The sequence below is a fragment of the Boleophthalmus pectinirostris genome, unplaced genomic scaffold (assembly GCF_026225935.1).
Source record: "Boleophthalmus pectinirostris isolate CB_2022bp ecotype Guang Dong unplaced genomic scaffold, ASM2622593v1 HiC_scaffold_9, whole genome shotgun sequence".
In the NCBI taxonomy this organism is placed as follows: domain Eukaryota; kingdom Metazoa; phylum Chordata; class Actinopteri; order Gobiiformes; family Gobiidae; genus Boleophthalmus; species Boleophthalmus pectinirostris.
The window spans coordinates 18,941,841-18,959,440 of record NW_026571541.1 but is presented as its reverse complement, the minus strand read 5'-3'; the positions used below and the strand labels follow the sequence as shown (position 1 = coordinate 18,959,440).

Sequence of the window (17,600 nt, the reverse complement as noted above, 5' to 3'; positions counted from 1 at the left end):
TACATAAGGAAAAATAACATAATATGGGCTCTTTAACAAAGTTTACTATACATAAAAGTGTATAGGAAAAATAAGTGCATGTTTGAAGCAAAGCAGATGAAAATGTACTTAGGACTATTCTGTGTTGTTTATGTATTTACTAGTGTTTATGTATTTTCTCTTACATGCCAAGCAACAGAAATGGGTTGTTATGCTACAGTTTGGTACATGCATATGGAGAAAACAGATTACATAGTCCAGATCTCACATTTTACAATAAACGTTTGTAACAGTCCTACAGTATTTTTTTCGATGTGCATTCATATTCTTCCTATTGATATAGTCCTTGATTTTCTCTTGATAGTAAACCTTTCAAGTTAAGACGGCTACACACAAAACACTTTGATTAGGCTTTTACATATATTTCACTGGCTTCAACTTGCAGTCTGTTTCCTTGGTGATGAACCAGGCAAGAAGCTCTGTAAGATGTATAGTAATCCAGTTTGATCCAACTATTGTTCTGTTGTAGAAATAAATTGAGAAAATGCTATATTTACTTATTGAATGATTGCACATTATTATCACATGTGTTTTGTTACATTTCTTAAAAGGAAGAATCTAAGACACATCTTTAACATCACTGGACACAATCTGACAGGATTGAGCACTATCCCATTTACCTTTTTTATGCCATTTTGAGATATTTTAAATATTTGCCATGCCACGACTTTACCAGTATTAAAAATAATAATATAAAAATATAATACAATAAAACACAAACATTATATGGAGGACCTCTGATAGATCCACAGTAGGCCTACATTGGCAAGTATTCACACCATGCCACCGACAGGCGGCAGTCTGTCTCTGTCCCAATCAAATACAATCTAGTCCCAATCACAGACCAAATTTAATTCGGACCACACCAAAGATATTTGGGGTTTATATTTTTAAGTAATCAAACATGTGTCATGTCATCAGAACGTCTAATGTATTAATCTTAAATAATACATTTTGACAAAAAGGAAAACAACAACAAAATATTAGCCTTACCCTTCGTTGATTTAGGCATAGGCTATGTCATGGTGCTCATACTCATATAAAAAGCAAGTAAGCACAATCAATAATGAGTAATAAAAAGCCAATTTACAGCATATGGATCATGGATCTATTCTGTGGACCAAAGATGCACGTTGTTGCGTTCAGTGACCAAGAGGAGATCTCCCTTATATTGTTCATCGCTGGTGATTACTTGGTCGCGCATAAAATGATTAGCACGTTTTGGATATTAAAGATGGTTATTTAATCCTTGATATTATTTTACTCTTTATTATCGTCAATATATTTCAAAATGTCGAAAAACTATGATGTGAAGGTTACTATTTCCCACTGTATGTGAAGGCGCTCCGTCACTGTACACTCGGGGCAGAGTTAAAACAGACCGACTCTCCTCTCTTGTCTCAGTCATGCTTTGAATTACTACAGATCGGGAACAAACAATACACGGGCGCACGCTATTACCCAATGAAGCCTTCTTTCTATCAAGATGCAAGACTTTAATTCGCTAAACTAAGCAGCCCGCCACTGCCGTCCCGTGCGCAAAACCGAACCCGCTTTTTGTCCTTTTGTTTTCGCGGAGAGAACTTGAGCACTGTCAGCATTTTGCCATCGCGGGACCGGGGCCACCCACCCACCTTTGGTTCGACTCTGATCGGGTTGCTCCAGTCGAGTTATCCCCGCTCGACTCTCCTCTCTGGGGGTACAGCCGGGGGAAGGAAGCGAACACTCAAATCGGTGCCAAAAAGACAGGAAGAAAGAGGAGGGGTACTTAGCCTCGGACAGGTGAGTTACTTTGAAATATTAGCGCTCCTGTTTTCTTGCCTTTACAGAGAAGAATGATAAACGAATAAGCCTTTATATTATAAACTATTATCTTTCTTGATCATATCAGCTTGATTGAAAAGTTGTCATACAAACCGTTTTTTAAGAAAAATATGACTAGACTACAAACATTGTTATTGAATTAGGCTTAACAATTTAACTAATTGCATTTATTTAGAAAACTTTTAAAGAATTAGCCTAATTTTAGTGTACCTGTTAAGTAAATGTAGTAGTAGCACAATTTGAAGTAACCATGGTCACACACATGGTTTGTGTTAGATATCCTAGCTAATTGGGCCAGTTACTTCTAACATGGCTCATAAACTTTATTTTATGTTACCTTCATGTTGCCCATGTATTTTACCTAATTAGCTCTCTGTCTCCACTCTTCATAATTGTGTAATTTCTATTTCACATTCAAAAAGGGGGCAAAATTAAAGGTCTTATGTTACACAAAATGGATTATTTTGCGATTTAAACCGTTATAATGACGCTCCCTCTTCAAAAAACAGACCTGGAGCTTGTAGAAAATTTATCTATTCAACAGAGCTGTGCTTTGTTTCATTCGCACATGTTTAATTAACCTTTATTAGTCTGTCTACATCTCCAAAGCTCAAAATGCTCTGCTCCACCTTGTGATGTCATGAAGTGGTAGTTTTCAAGTTAACAGCAACCTTTTACTTTAGTCAGGAGATACTGGAAATTCCATGGCTGAAATCATCCAAATGGTTGTTGTGAAAGTTTATGGAGTTTAAAAACACATTGGAGCATTTCCTGTATTGGCACATTACATCATAAGGTGGAACAGTGTATCTTCTGTTTGAGAGAAGAACACAACTTTGGGTATGTTTGTGAGGAGGAAACAACATTATAATGTAAATCAGAAAACAGCGTAATATGGGCCCTTTAAAACTTCATTTATTTGAACAATTGCTGCTTGGTCTTCTAAAAATACTATAAGCCTGAGCACATCAAGAAAGCAAATGCCAAGTAACCTCAGGTTTGCTTGCTTTTCAGTTGGTTAATGGGTAGTATCACTGAATTATTCATAGCATTTAAAATGTCTGAAAGGATTGTCATTGATATTAATAGTTAAAATTCACCCATTTGACTTTTACCATCTTGAGTATGTTGCCTTATTTTAGTGCTGCTAGGTGATCTTTCATTAAAAACATGCAGTTAAGGGTCCCAGTGATTAACTCTGCATCGTATTTCTTGACATAGTTAGTTTGGTGGCTCAATGCCCAGTGCTCATATTTTCAGCTCTGTTCAAATCACTGTAAATCATGTCTGCTTGCTCTATCTTGATTTTCCCTTTTGCAAAATGAACGGAATGATTTGTTGCTTCTGTTGCCGTTGTTTTTAAGCTTCTGCCAATTACTGGAGGTTATTAATATAATAACTTGAAGGTTATGACACTTTGTGCAATCGGGCTTGAAGTCATAACTTTTAAAAAATAGGATCTTTTAGAGGTAGTTTTGGTTAACGGCTACCTTTCACCTTTAGTTCAGTACAGATTGGCAATTGCACAGTTGAAATCATCCAAATGATTCGGATGAAGGTGTATGGAGTTTAAAAACACAGTGGAGTACTTCCTGTATTACCAGATGACATCACAAACTGGAACAGAGTGTTTGACAGATGAACTCTAAATATGCAGGGTTTACGTGTTAAAATGTGTGAATGAAACACATGATGAGGAAACAGCATTAAAATAGAGATTAGAAAAGAGTTTAATAATTTAAGTTTAAGTTTCATGTGAATTGGACTATATATGAAACCAATTATCACATCTTTAGCTGGTATTTTATCCTATATGTTTTATGAAATATTTATAATGTTATTTTCTTTGTCTTGCGTTCTGGATACCAATATTCAATGATGAAGGCTGTTCCAAATGTACCAACTGTACCCTACCTAATAGCCTCTCCTACACATTCTTGGATAAGACAAGCTCCAATATAACACCTCATTTGAATGTAGCCTGTCTAGTGTCAGTATCCACGCGGACAGCTCATTTGAGACGTGCATTGATTGTGTGTCCTGTGGTATTACCTTGCTTCTTACGTAACTGCAGTTGTGCTTACCCCTGTCTGTTTACCACACCTTAAATGAGATAACATGCCAGAAAGTCATCCCTGGATCAACTGAGGGAGCTGCAGCTTGGATTACAGTTAGGCTGATACTGGGCAGGGTTAAAATGAAGTCAAAATGTCAATCTCTGTGCGTTGTCAACGATCAGTTATTTTTGTGTAGAATAACAAGAAAACAGTTTTGCATAAAATAGGGCTGTCACGCTAACAATTTTTTGAAACGTGATATATTGCTGAAGTATAGACTATAAACGATAATATTGCAACAAAACCAAACCATAAAACTTATCATCAAAAAAGTATCCTTAATCTATAGTAATCTTAAAAAAAACATGAGCTACAATAAATAAATAGCAGAATATAACACTTTACTAATAATTTGTATCCTTCAAGTTCATAAGTCAACCAAAAAATAGCAAGATTTCCCACTCGTAAGTGCCCATGATAACTATTGACCCCCCTAAATTTTTGTTCCATCTATCATATATTGAACAGTAAATTTATAGTAATTAGACAGGCCTAGCATAAAAATGTAATGCATGTCTTACATTGCTATTAAAACTGTGTTAAATATTAATTTACAAAACTTGAGTCTCTTATTAAAATAGCAGCAGATACAACAATAATGAATTTTTTTGCTTTGACTGTTCTGTCGTTGTGTCCTTGTGTATGGCATTATCCTGTCTTAAACGAGACGAGTCATTTAGATCATAATAAGAAGGTATGTTTTCCAAGGTACCTTTGAGCAATAAAAACAAATGTTTTAATAGGAAATAATATGGATATATCAGTTCCATACTGTAACACCCTAGGCAACAGATTATCATCTTCATGGAGGCAAAGCGGCGAACCCTCGAGAAAAGTTACATCGTGCACCTTTTTAATATTTAAAGTAGCAACCAACATGCGTTCAATAGCTTTATACCCATACCACAACATGGCTCTAATAACCTTCGTGTTTGAAATGGATTAAGTGTGCTTTTAAAGGTAGCATCTGTTTTTGTTGATGGCGATGTTTGGTTCTTTGTATTTCATAAGAGGCCTTGAAGCATACCAAGACAAACAGTGGCAGTTAGCATAATGGAGTCATGCTTCCCCTGTGGTTACAAAGTGAATCTCCTCCATTTCAATTGAATGTAACTTAAATATTGATTGGTGAGGCCCATTTTTTCTTTGGTGAAGCTAAATGAAAAGCCTGAATTCATGGCGGTTTAGCAACCGACCACTCTACAACTAAGGTAGCTATTAAAACATGGCTCCAGATGTTTGTCAGGTTCTTCAATTTTTTCACGATTGTGGTTGTTGATTTAGTATGTTTGCAACTCAAGGCAATGTTTTTCAAAACTTCAAAATGATAGAAACCTTTTATATTTTGAGGCTACATACATATATGGACCTATTGTAATGTAATGCGTTCATGCCGTCTCACATTGGCTAAAATATAATATGTGAAATCTCTGTACTGAAGTTAGGACATGCTAACTGAGACACTTTATTAGATTGAACTCACAATTAGGGCTGTGCAATATGGTAACCAAAGTCACATCTTGATTCCTGAGATTACTATTATAGGAGGTGTTGTCGTAGGATACACTGCTTCTATTTAATGCAGCTCTTCGCTCAAACACAGACACTTTCCCCAACCCACTCCTTAGTGAGTGGCCAATGGAAATAACCAATCACATAAAATGTGAAATTTACTTAGGTGCTAAATATTTAATGGCATTATTAAGATACCAAGTGTACATGGATTGTGATAAAAAAAAAAAATTAACTGACCTGTAAATCTTTGAAAAAATAAAAGATCAATACTGCTGCCCTAAACAAGGATAGTCTATTCCTAAGACAATTCCTGAAAAGTGCTGCAGTGTTTCCCATTAATACTAGGATTATGCTAGCCCTCCCAGTCTGAAACATGCCACAATAAAATCACTTTTAATGACAATGTACTGTTGTATACCGATAAACACAGGATAATTATGTGTGCTACCATAGTCTCAAAAAAAAAGTCCTTCTGAACACCATACTAATTATGTTTATATGTCAATACAACAATTGGATGTTGTACACTACTACTACACACAACACTACTACACAACACTAGTGTCATGTCTTCTACTTGATTTGTCTCCTGTTGAGTCCCATGCTGTTTGTCTATAGTGGTCCCCCTCTGTGTCAAAGATGCCTGACATTTGTGTAAACACCACAAACTTCCTCTATCACAGCTGAGCCATGGTTCAGCAGCATCTAGGGCTTTAGTCCTCAAGAAATTCTTAGTCGAAAGACATGATGGTGCTGGTTGATTAGTCAACTAAAAAGGAAGCATGGCAAAAGCTCTCAAAACTCTTGCATATCTATGTCTCTGACACAAATTGCACTCACAAGACTATACCTCCACAGGAATTCATTGTAAACACAACTAATTATGTAAATACATTTTTACTAGTACTTTTACTGCATAAAGACAGATTAAACTTAAATCTCACTTTTTACACATAAACAATAGGGGTCTACATTCTGCCACTACAGCTACACGAAAGGCTCGACTCTTTAATATTCACAAGGGAACCCGTCTGTGATTGGGGCGATAGTGTTTTCCAAAGTGCTTTATAGTTGGGGTGGCCTCCTTGACAATTGCCCCCTGCCTTGACTGGTCCTCACTTTTGCCTTTCGCCGACATGGAATCTCCGCCACTAAATGATTAGTTGTCTACAATATCGGCTGATTAATGACGTGAACTTAAGGCCTACAGCCTTAGTAGCATCCAGTCAGAAAGGGCCCTTCAGACCAGTAACATAAGGCATGCTTTTGAGTAGGTATATGGTTAAGGCCTAATTGATATAATTGTCTCTGGATTAAAGGACTACAGTGGGCTATTGTGTCTGGGCAACTTGAGCTTTCTTCAAAGTCCTTCTCCTGGTTTCCCATTGAAATAAACAACAATAGCTTTTTGACTGGTTAGCAAGTGCACTGTATTCCTCTCATTCACGCTCCAAATTCCCACCACTTGATCTCTACCATTCGTCACTGTATTGTATTCTCCACCATGATGTTATTTGTATTCAGTCTAGACATGCTATATTAAAGTTTACCTTTCACATATTGCTTCTTGAGGAAATTTCGACCTTATAATGAAATGAATGTTGCTACAGAAGTTACACATGTTCCCTGGGGCTACAGACCGTACAGAAGAGGCAGGAGTTGTCAACCATAATATTGACATGCCAACATGCCAACGTGGAGATAAACCTGATAAAACAATGCCACATCTTTCTATGAGTGTATAAAGTTAACAGCAGTTGTGTATAACTTAGTCTCTGCCAACTATTTATCACATTGTAGAAGCCAGCTCAATTCTTTCTCAGGGGTCATTTATACTAGTACAGTGCAAGTTAATATTCGAAGGAAGACATTTGGAGATAAGACTTTTACTGTATTTACTGTAGTGAGTAAAGACAGGACAAAAATACACAAAAATAGATGTTGTAGAGACAAATACAAAGGTGCATTATGTAACTTTTCTGGTGGAAGGTCCGTGAAATGCTTTTCTCCATGGAGATGTTATTGCTGGAATATTTCACAGTATGGTATTTAACCTTTCTATCTTCATGGAGACCAAACCAGGCCAAGTAACAGGTCAGATCTGTGGAGAGGCAACCCTGCTCACAGTCAGAATACCTGTTTTTCAAGGTATTTTTCACCTATAAAACCACCTGCAATTTAATAAATATATTAAGGTAGATCTGTTTAATGTCATACTGTGGAACAGGCAGAGCAATGGCATATCTATAGAAAAAAGCAGGTGACAGACCCCCAACTAAAAGTTACATAGTGCATCTTTAACTGAAAATGGATCACTCAGCATTGAATGAATAACCCTGTATATTTTTTTATGAACTCATCACTTTTGCTCTTTTGATCACTGGGCTTTAAACAAAATACATTCACATTTTTATCTGTACAACCAATTTACAATTACCAACCCCGATATAATATCCAAAATGTTCTAATTATGTCTGTGTATGGCATGGAATAGTAATGACTCTTTAATGCTCTCTTTTTAAAATAAGGAGATGGAGCTATTCTTTCTTTCAGCACATTATCTCTACCACGCCATTCAGGATTTTATCAGCCAGCAGCAGATGTTACACAAACTATTCAGTCTATTGTTTTCCCTTAAAAGTCCATAGTTACTGTCTCTTGTGGCTCCTCCCATGAAGAATAATGTAATGACAGTTATAAATGATATTCAATAATGTCAGCAGAGGGGCATTGCATAATCTAGAGACTTACTGACCGGCTCAGTGCCACATTGACTCAAACCATAGGAATCTTTTAGTTCAGATATAAAAATGGCTTCTTGTCATACATGGCTATATTATCTTCATTCATTACATTATGTGTGGGTTGAATCTACAGAACAGCAAGTGGGCATCTATCTGTTAACAGAGATATGAGCAGGTTTGACATGGGGCAAATTGTTTAGACGACTAGGTCAGACTGTCTCCAAAACTGCAGCTCTAGTCTTTCAAATAACTTTTCTTAGTCTTTTATTTATTTTTATGGTTTTACTCTTTTTATCTAATTAAGGCAAATACAATAAGAGCAAAAATATGGAGTTAGATAGACGTAGACTTTTGTTTGGACACAGTAGCTCACACATCACAATATAATACAATATAAAAAAGAGCAAAAAATATAAATGTTAATAATAAATTCAAAATAAGTAGCAAAAATAGTGCTGGTGTCAAATAAGAAATAATTACATAAATATATATATATGTACCTGTAAAAAAAAAAAATTGAAATATAGTTATCCAAATATCTCTGCTATATACAAGAGGTTGTAAGAAGAAAACAAAGATGCAAAGGTGAAATAGTGGTTGACATGACAGAAGATAACCTATAATATCAGTCGTTGTACAGTTGTATGGAGTACAGTATGAATGTGGTCCTGTATCTCACTGTTTGAGCGGAGCTGTAGCAGCCTCTTGGAGAATAAGCTCCTCTATGTCCCTCTGGAGTCTGGTGCAGTGGGTGAGAAGGAGTGTCCATGATGGAGAGCAGTTTGTCCAATGTCCTCCTGTCCCTCACTGTGGCAGATGTCTCCAGCTCACAGCCACTCACGTGACCCACTCTATAAATTCCATTGTCTTTTTATTTTTTTATTGTGTAGCACTTTCATACATTTTCTGTTTATGAAATGTGCTATATAAATAAAGTGCATTTGATAGTTAAATTAACTAACTGTAAACAAGGAATAACAGCTGCGTTATTAAACCAAAATGCCTCAACATATTTTGTGAATTTGATGAAAAATTTAATCTATTGAAAAATAATCAATAAATCATTAGTTCCTACTTGACAAACAGTTTTAGCACAAAGCCCAAACACTGAGAAATATTTCCTTCTTGGCTGTGATCTCAAAGCTTGACATTTGAAGCATATGCTTCCAGGCAAAACCTACTTCGTAGCTTTTCTATATTCTGAGTCCATCTTGCTTTGTCAGATACTATCCATTCTCCAGCACTGGTTGCACTGTCTTCTCTATTAAATCACCTTGGCTCTGAAAACAGCCCTTCTAGCTTCTGTGGAATCCTTTAGCTTCAAGCCCATGATTATTTTTATCTTGTCATGACAAATGAGAGTAATATTTCCACCAGAGTTTGACCCACTTCCACCTTTGTTGTTCCATCCTCTCTCAAAATGAGTGGGTGGATTTTTCCCTGACTTTGTTTGCTTCAATAATAAAAGTAATTGAAAGTAATGGTTGCTTCTGTTGCAAAATCGAACAAAGTCATTACATTTACTTTGGAGTTTAGTTCATCAGTGACACATTTTTTCTGATGAACTGTCACTTTGAAATGACAAGACTTAAAAGCTGTGAATTCATTGTTGGCACCTTCCTCCCCCACTATTGCTAAGTCATGCATCCATCAGTATATTGATATGTTCACCTGCCGGCCTTGAACTACCAACTACCAACCTGAATTTTACATTTTTATTACTCTGCGTTGTTACCACAATAAACTGGCTGCACAGTTTTTACTTTTTTCACATGATTCCGAATACACACTTACTTTATGGTCACATTCGAATCACCTGTTTTCAGAAGGGCATGATTGACAGGTGGATTAGCCAATCAGGGACACGCATGGAAGCCTGATTCATCAGCTGGTTTCCACAAAGTGGATCTGATCTCACAGCATTAGAGTTTGTTAACTTGACAGTACGCGGGTACTTTTTTATTTAACCAGTCGCTGCTGTTTGGTTGTGACATATTTAATGCACGGCTAACAGGGCTAACTGGTATATTAAGCTTTTCCCAAATCCTGTAGGAAGAAGGGAAATAATATCTTTCCCCTTGATAAAATTCACCAAACATTCTCTTTGTTCCAGCTTTAAATCCTTGATTTCAGGAATCTTTGCCAGCACAGAATGTATATATCTAGTGTATTTCGATTCCTGACCTAGTCGCTGGAGAGAAATGAAATTGAGTGGAGACACTAGGTAGCGCCAGCCTGGCTACACACATGTTCCATCCATATCAAAACAAATAAGGAAAAAAAATATTCACAAGGGTCTGATAAACATCTTGCAGAATCAATTACCAAAGCACTAAACTCTTTGAATCTGACGTGAGAGAAGTTTGATTTTGTTGATCAGTGAGCTCCTTCATTTCGCAAGCTGACAAACTGAAAAAAATGAAACGGACTGAGGGATCATGTCTGGTTGAACTTGAGACATGACAGGGTCCGTGGGCACCAGACTGATATCCATTTGTATTAAAAATATAGAGAGCGTATTTTGGATTTGCCAGGCAAATCACCTCTGGCACTGCACACAGTTAAAGGAACGTACATGTGTTTTGCAGATGAAGTGTCTTGCCTAGGGACACAACAGTTTGCACTGTCAATGTTTGGTTGGTCAGATCTCTATTCCATTTAAAACTATAGCACAATTAAAAAATAGTTGGCTGCTGAACATGTCAGTGCCTGATCATATTCTATGCACATTACTAAGTTAGTCTCCCCTTTTAAACAGGTTTTTTATGATTACATTTTAGATTCTCCCTATGTGCGAATACATGAAAGTGAAGGATATTAGCACCGACAGTCTCAGGAGTTCTTATGTAACCCATTTGCAGGGGTCCTTGAAAACTTTTGTCAGGCCAGAATGTTCTAGCAAGGACATATCTCTCTCAACTATGTGAGGAGCTCTGAATTTCTGAAGTTCACACTGCTTGCCTAATATTGTATTGTATTGCAAAAAATTTGAGAATGTTATGAAAACTTTTGTTGCATTTTGTAATCTTTTATCTATTTCATTTTTGTATTTTTCTACAGTTGATGTGTTAAAAGTAAAACTGGAAAGGTGTAAGGACCTAGTTGTAAAGAAGGAACAAATACTGCAGTTCCAGGCTCCTAGTTTGTTGCAATGTAATGTTCAATATACGAAACAAGAACTGATCCCTGTGTAGCTACCACTCCAAAAGGGAATTCTGGCTGTCAAGTACATTTTCCACAGAGGTGAAATATGAAGAAATATCAGGCTGGTTGTTTTAAAGATTTTCCTCTTGCTCGCTATCGTCTTCACTTGCTGTGGTAGCATATAATTTTGCTACAAATCAGGTGGCAATGAATAAAGCAATCATAATAAAATCTACTCTTATTCAGACTTCAAGTGACTGTTAATTTATCACTGATATTTTCCCCTCCAAATCTTCTGAACAAGTGCATTTTCTGTACTTTAAACTGCTCTGTTTTGTTACACTTAAAAGCCCATATAAGAAGCCGGTGGTGGTTCGCATCATTGATCTCGTCTCTGGCCTGTCCGGGTGTGATGGCTGTAGCTGACTGGGCAGAGGGAGGGGTCTGTGCTGAGGCTGGTGTCAAACTCTAGCGTGTGCCTTCATTAAATCTCCCCCTTTAACAGCAGAGCAGTTTGGAGTGACATAAATCAGGTATGGGCCGACTGCGGAGTAAGTAATAAAGTGAACAGAAATAAGGTTTAGTTTAGGTCCCAACTCCCCAACAGACCACCACCTTCATACACATATTACTCTATTGGATTTATGTACATATACTGTAGATTCTCTTTGCATTATTGTCATTAATACACTTGGAAAAGCCATCCACCACCACCAAGTGCTACCCTATGCACACATATTCTTAATAAATGTACAGCTTGACCATTTTTAAAGCAGGTGTATTCTGCAATCCACTTTTCAGAGCTTTTCCCTCATTATTTACTCACCCAAAGTTGTTTCTAGAGTGATTCATGCATGTTCGAATAATCTTTAATCTCCACTTTTTAAGATGTAATTTTGGTGATCAGTCCCTGATTTCTTACTTAATTGTTTCATTCTTCAATTTAATGTTCTTAATCAAAATTCCAGACTATTCAGGTTACCAAACACTGACTTTTACACTGTATAAACTTCAGTAGGCCATGTATACATTAACTGTGAATGTTAGACAAATGCATCCAATAATTAACACTCCTAACAGTCAATGACCTAGTGTTTCCAGTCATTCTTTAGTAACAGAGAATAAGTAGAGACCATTTAAAAGTAGGAGATATTTAAAATGAAAATGTATAATATTGACATTGTTTTGAAGAAAATGTAGTTGATATTGAAAATGTGCACATCATCTATTATTAAAAAAAAAAAAAAAAACTATAAAGAACTGCTTTGCTTAAAGATATAAGAGAAACTTCTGTGTATGATCTTTCAAACAAGGGTATATTTATTTTCAGGGTATGCATTTACAAATATACTACTATATAAAGTACTGTGGTATCAAATATCTAATTTCCTATGATTATTGTTAAAAGCAGAAATTTGACTAAAATTGTTAATGGGCTTTTGACATACACTTATGTGAATCAATATCTGGTGGAATTATGTCTTTTTCTGTGCTTCTGATCATGCATATTATCCATTGCCCTTTTACAAAATACTAAGTGATTTATTCAGACAATGAAGAAAGTTTCAGGTGATAATCATCCACGTCTTTCTTGAGCCAGTTCTGTCGGAAAGACCATGTTTTTGGGTGAAAATGCTGAAGCAGTTCCTTCGCTGGTTTTCCTCCAAATGCTTTTGATTGAAGGAAATGAGACAGCAGAAAATGGAGGTGTTTTTTGTCTTTTACTCAAGTTCAGTGTCATCATCGTGACTTGGCGATTTTCTTTCCTTTTGTAAATTTTTCCAGTGAAAATTCTCTGTCCTGTACATTTGTCTGTTGAACAGTGACTTTGTCATATGCTCCTCTTTGTTTCCTGATCCATACATTCAACCTTTGGCTTGTTGGGACCTCTTTGACTGACTTACGTATTTGACACATCTACAATATGTGTTTTTTGATCAGATTAATGCCATACTGTGAAACATCTTCATGGAAAAAGTATGTGACAGACCGTCGACCAGAAAAGCTGCATAGTGCACCTTTAACCTGTTATTACTGCCTCTAGAACAATAATTAGTCCCTATACTCAATGTTTTTTCCAAGTTTCTGGAGTGATGGAAGTTAAAGCAGAACAATTATGCAAAATTGACTTTTCTGAGCTTTAAACCATGTTATAGTTGTTTCCCCTTCTCATTTACCCTCTTTAAGTTATATTTGGATGTTTGAGTAATCTTTAATCACTTATTTTCAAGATGCCATATTGCAGATCAATTCCTGTTTTTTTGCCACCAGTATACACCCAGTGCTCTGTACTTTCATTCTCCCAATTTTATCATTTTAATCCAAGTAATTTCCCTTGTGGATCAATTAAGTTTGTCTAAGTCTAAGTCTAAGTGAAATGGTAATACACGTAGGATTTGGCAGTGTTGCGCACTCATTTTGACACAAATGGGGAAAAAAAATCTTGTACTTGCTTGCTAGCATGAGCAGATATGATCATGAGGGCTGACAACATCATGGGTCTTTGTTGTGATGATGATTATGGAACTATTTTTTTTTAAGCGCAGAAGTCACTGGACTTGTTTCGTTTATGAAGTAATTTTAGATGAAAATGAGATTTTAAAATGTGCAGATTATAACAATGATTGATGGGTGTTGTTGATTCTAACTATATAGCAGGCTCAAGCACAGTAGGTCTTCTTTAATATTAGCTTAGCATTTCCCATTAATTTAGATTTGCATTGTGTCTGTTCATTTCTTGCTGATGGATTTCCAGTAAAACCTCATGCTGTTAAAGGGATTAACTTTGGCACGTAGCTGCAATGCTAACATAACCCAGGAGTAATTAAGTAGTGAAATATGCATGAATCTTCAAGGTGACAAGTCTGTGGTCTGAGCATTTCTCCACCCAATTATGTTAAGAGAAAGTGTATTAAACGACTGATGTTTCCTCGTTTGACTGATTCAGAGGCAATTATGCAAATATTTCGGACTTGGTGCGTCAGTGTTTTTGGTTTTGGCTTTTCCAACATAAACATGTTGCAACATAAACTACAGAAACCAGCCAGATCCAGCAGACAATCTGAACGTTATAATTTGACAAGTGACAACATGGAGCTGCCTTAATAAACTCATAACAAACATGTTTGTTAAAGAAAGGCTGGAGTAGCATGCCAAGACATCTCAAATATTTATGGTTGGTTTTCCTGTGAAAAAATATTACACATTCAGTATTCTCACATATAAAATCTCTTCTCATTTAGATTTTTTTAGATGTGTTGTCAACTGCACAGAAAATGACTGTACACTTGTATTTAAATGATTAAAATTTTTGCATTCACTAAGACCACATCTCAACAGCTATGATGATGAAACTAATGTAATAGATTAAATGTGAGTTTTTATTTTAAGCAAGATTGTAGGTTCAAGATATATTAATAACAAGTTATACTGATTCATGTAACAAGACAGAAGACATAACGGGACTGACACTCAAGACAAACAGTCACTCATGGTTTATTTTTGTGTGGGTAGTGATGAAATATGAGATTGAAAGAAGCTTGACCAGTAGGATTGAATCATTGTTTCTTGGCTATGAAGATGTGTAGGAGCATTATACCCAGGTCTCTCTAATTTTGGATTGATATGACTGACACTTGAATTAACCAATCAGAAAGAAGAAAATGCCATGCTTGATATAATCTACAACATACAAAATATGCAAGTTTGTGACTGTAGTGCTGAGTTATAATAAATTAATAAAAAAAATATTATTTGATTTACATAGACAAGACTGGTGTTAATTATTACCATATATCACAGTTAGATTTCTTTCACTGACATACGATTGTCTGTGGACCTGTCGATTAAAAGCCCCATCTGATTATTGAAGCTTTTAAACATTGATAGGATTCAACTTTGATTAATTGCACAGCTGTACTTGTGACTTCCTTTATAGTTTGACTTAATGGCACAAATGTGTAATGTATAACTACCATGACTGAACATCTCTTCTCCCTCACATTATTAGACCTATTGGTGGACTTGTAAAAAGGGGGCGGACATATGAAACAGTCCTTGATGTTTGGGGGCAGATGTGGATGTTAACTACTCTCTTCCTGCTGTAATCAGTGTCTTAGGCTCTGGGCAGCATCTCATTAGGATCTACAGCAGAGCCACGTGTCCTGTTATTAGACCAACTGCACTGGGGAGGTCAGGACATGTCCCGGGGCCCTCATCTCCACACAGCGGGAGCACAAGGGGCAATGGCAGTCTTCAATGGAGATATGTCATTTATAAGAGCTTATTTATAATGCACAAAGGTTACACTGATGGCACTGCTATAGATAGTGATGTGGTAGTTAAAACATAGTTCGCTCGGGGCTGGTGTTGTTTACAATACAATACCACTTGGGGAAAAAAAGCTCGATACTTATACCACTTTTCATAGCACAATTAGAATGGAAAACACCAAGTATGTGGTTTTAATATCAATTAGTGTCTGAGTATCTACTTTTGACAACCCTGGTGGTAGCTATGTTGTAAGTGGCTTGTAACCACTCAATTTATTAGTATGCAAAAAAAAAAAAAAAAAAAAAAAAGAAAGAAAAGATGAGTAAATTGTATATTAATGGTACTGGACCTGATTTTTACTGTTCTAAAACTAGATTCCTCACATCCTTATTGCATTCAGAGCATCCTAATTGTGATGAGTGCTTTTCACAACTTTCAGGCCAGAGCAGTCACAGTTATGCTAGCATGCTAACTGCAAACTTCCTGATTATTGTACACTTAAAACGTTTTATTTCTAGATACAGACAGTACAGAGAGGACTTATTTTGACCTCAACGGCTGCTTACACAATGTATCTGTACTGGAGCAGGACAAATTTGCTCAAATGCATGGAAAAATTGGATACAGGCCCTTTAGCTGGGCATATGACTGAAAGTTTTTTATCCCATGCTCTTCTCTCTTCTCTTTGAATGCAAATTTTGTGATTATTTATACTCTGATATTGTGATTTTAATGTCTCCCTTATTCTATAAAGCACTTTGAATTACTTGATTGTACTTTTCAAATAAACTTGCCATGCCTTTTAAAATAAGAAATGTGTTTTGGATCTGAAAGTATGATATGATCCAAGTCTTTCTCTGTTGTACGCAAGAGGTATGCAGACTTCAGATTCACGTTGTTATTACTTGCCAATAACAAGCTGTGGAGATGTGTTTTGAAGCAGAACTGCAGCATAACAGGCTGGGTCATGTTTTTGCAAAGTGCGTGAACAGTCAACACTACTGTAATATGATTATCATTACAGCTGAATCAGCAATTGTTCAGTGAGCCACACAGGCTGCCAAGATGATAGGGCACTGTTTTGTGTTTTGTGTGTTGGGAAGAGGCAATCGTATACTGTATGTTGACACTTCAACAACTGTACCATTTGTAGTTGTATACATAAATAAATAAGAAAAAAAAATAAAACCCTCCCATGCATAACCCTCTCTCTACACATTTTTTTGTTTATTTATTTTTTTAACTTAGAATTTGGTTTGATTCACTCTTTAGGTTTGTTAATATTTGAAGATCATTTAGAGATGTCAAAAAGGAGAAAGAAAACAGTTTGTCATTTTTGAGTGTTTTTTTTCTTTTTATAAACCAGAAGAGTTTTATCATCTTTTGTGTTTCTCGAATCAATAATGATTGATTGATTAATATTATTTAAACAGGTACAAGAACTAAAATGTAACTGAGACTTTTAGAAGCAAAATTAGGTCATTTCAATCTAGTCTCCAAAAAGGCAAGCTTAAAGTAAATATATTTTCTCTGTTTGTCTCATATAAATAGATATTATTAGTTGTGTTTCTGAATGTACTTTTCTTCTCTTTTTTATTTTTTCAGAATTTTGTAAAAAAAAATTATTAGCCCGATCTAAGTGGAGAATATTGTCACTTGTTTCTCCTGTAATGTTGTCCCTGTGCATGTTAAGATAGTATTTTAACAGTTTCTAGTATAGTAAATGACAGTGGTGCCCCTTTCCTGACCTTATGGCTGGCCACAGATTGGAGCATGTCTCTCTGTGATGTATTCATAGGCACACAGATCCAATACAGTGTTCAATATGTGGTTGGCTCAATTCATTTACCTTTCTTGGTCTTATTGATGAAACCTGCTCATTGCGTTGGTTGTCACTGGAAACTGCAGCTGGAAAACAAGCACCTGATTTAACCTGTTTCAAAAT

The 17,600-nt window shown here is 36.0% G+C and overlaps 1 protein-coding gene across 2 annotated transcripts in view; it reads left to right on the top strand.

Moving 5' to 3' along the window:
- Positions 1 to 1,416: 1,416 nt before the first annotated feature.
- gdpd5b (glycerophosphodiester phosphodiesterase domain containing 5b) overlaps positions 1,417 to 17,600 on the top strand; it is a 45,204-nt gene continuing 29,020 nt past the window's right edge. Inside the window, exon 1 of one of the 2 annotated variants that reach the window (XM_055167024.1) lies at positions 1,417 to 1,821. The gene's annotated coding sequence lies outside the window, so the exon portion shown is untranslated. Of the gene's footprint in view, positions 1,822 to 13,217; positions 13,361 to 17,600 lie in introns of those variants that run through there. The other variant, XM_055167025.1, reaches the window with a different exon arrangement.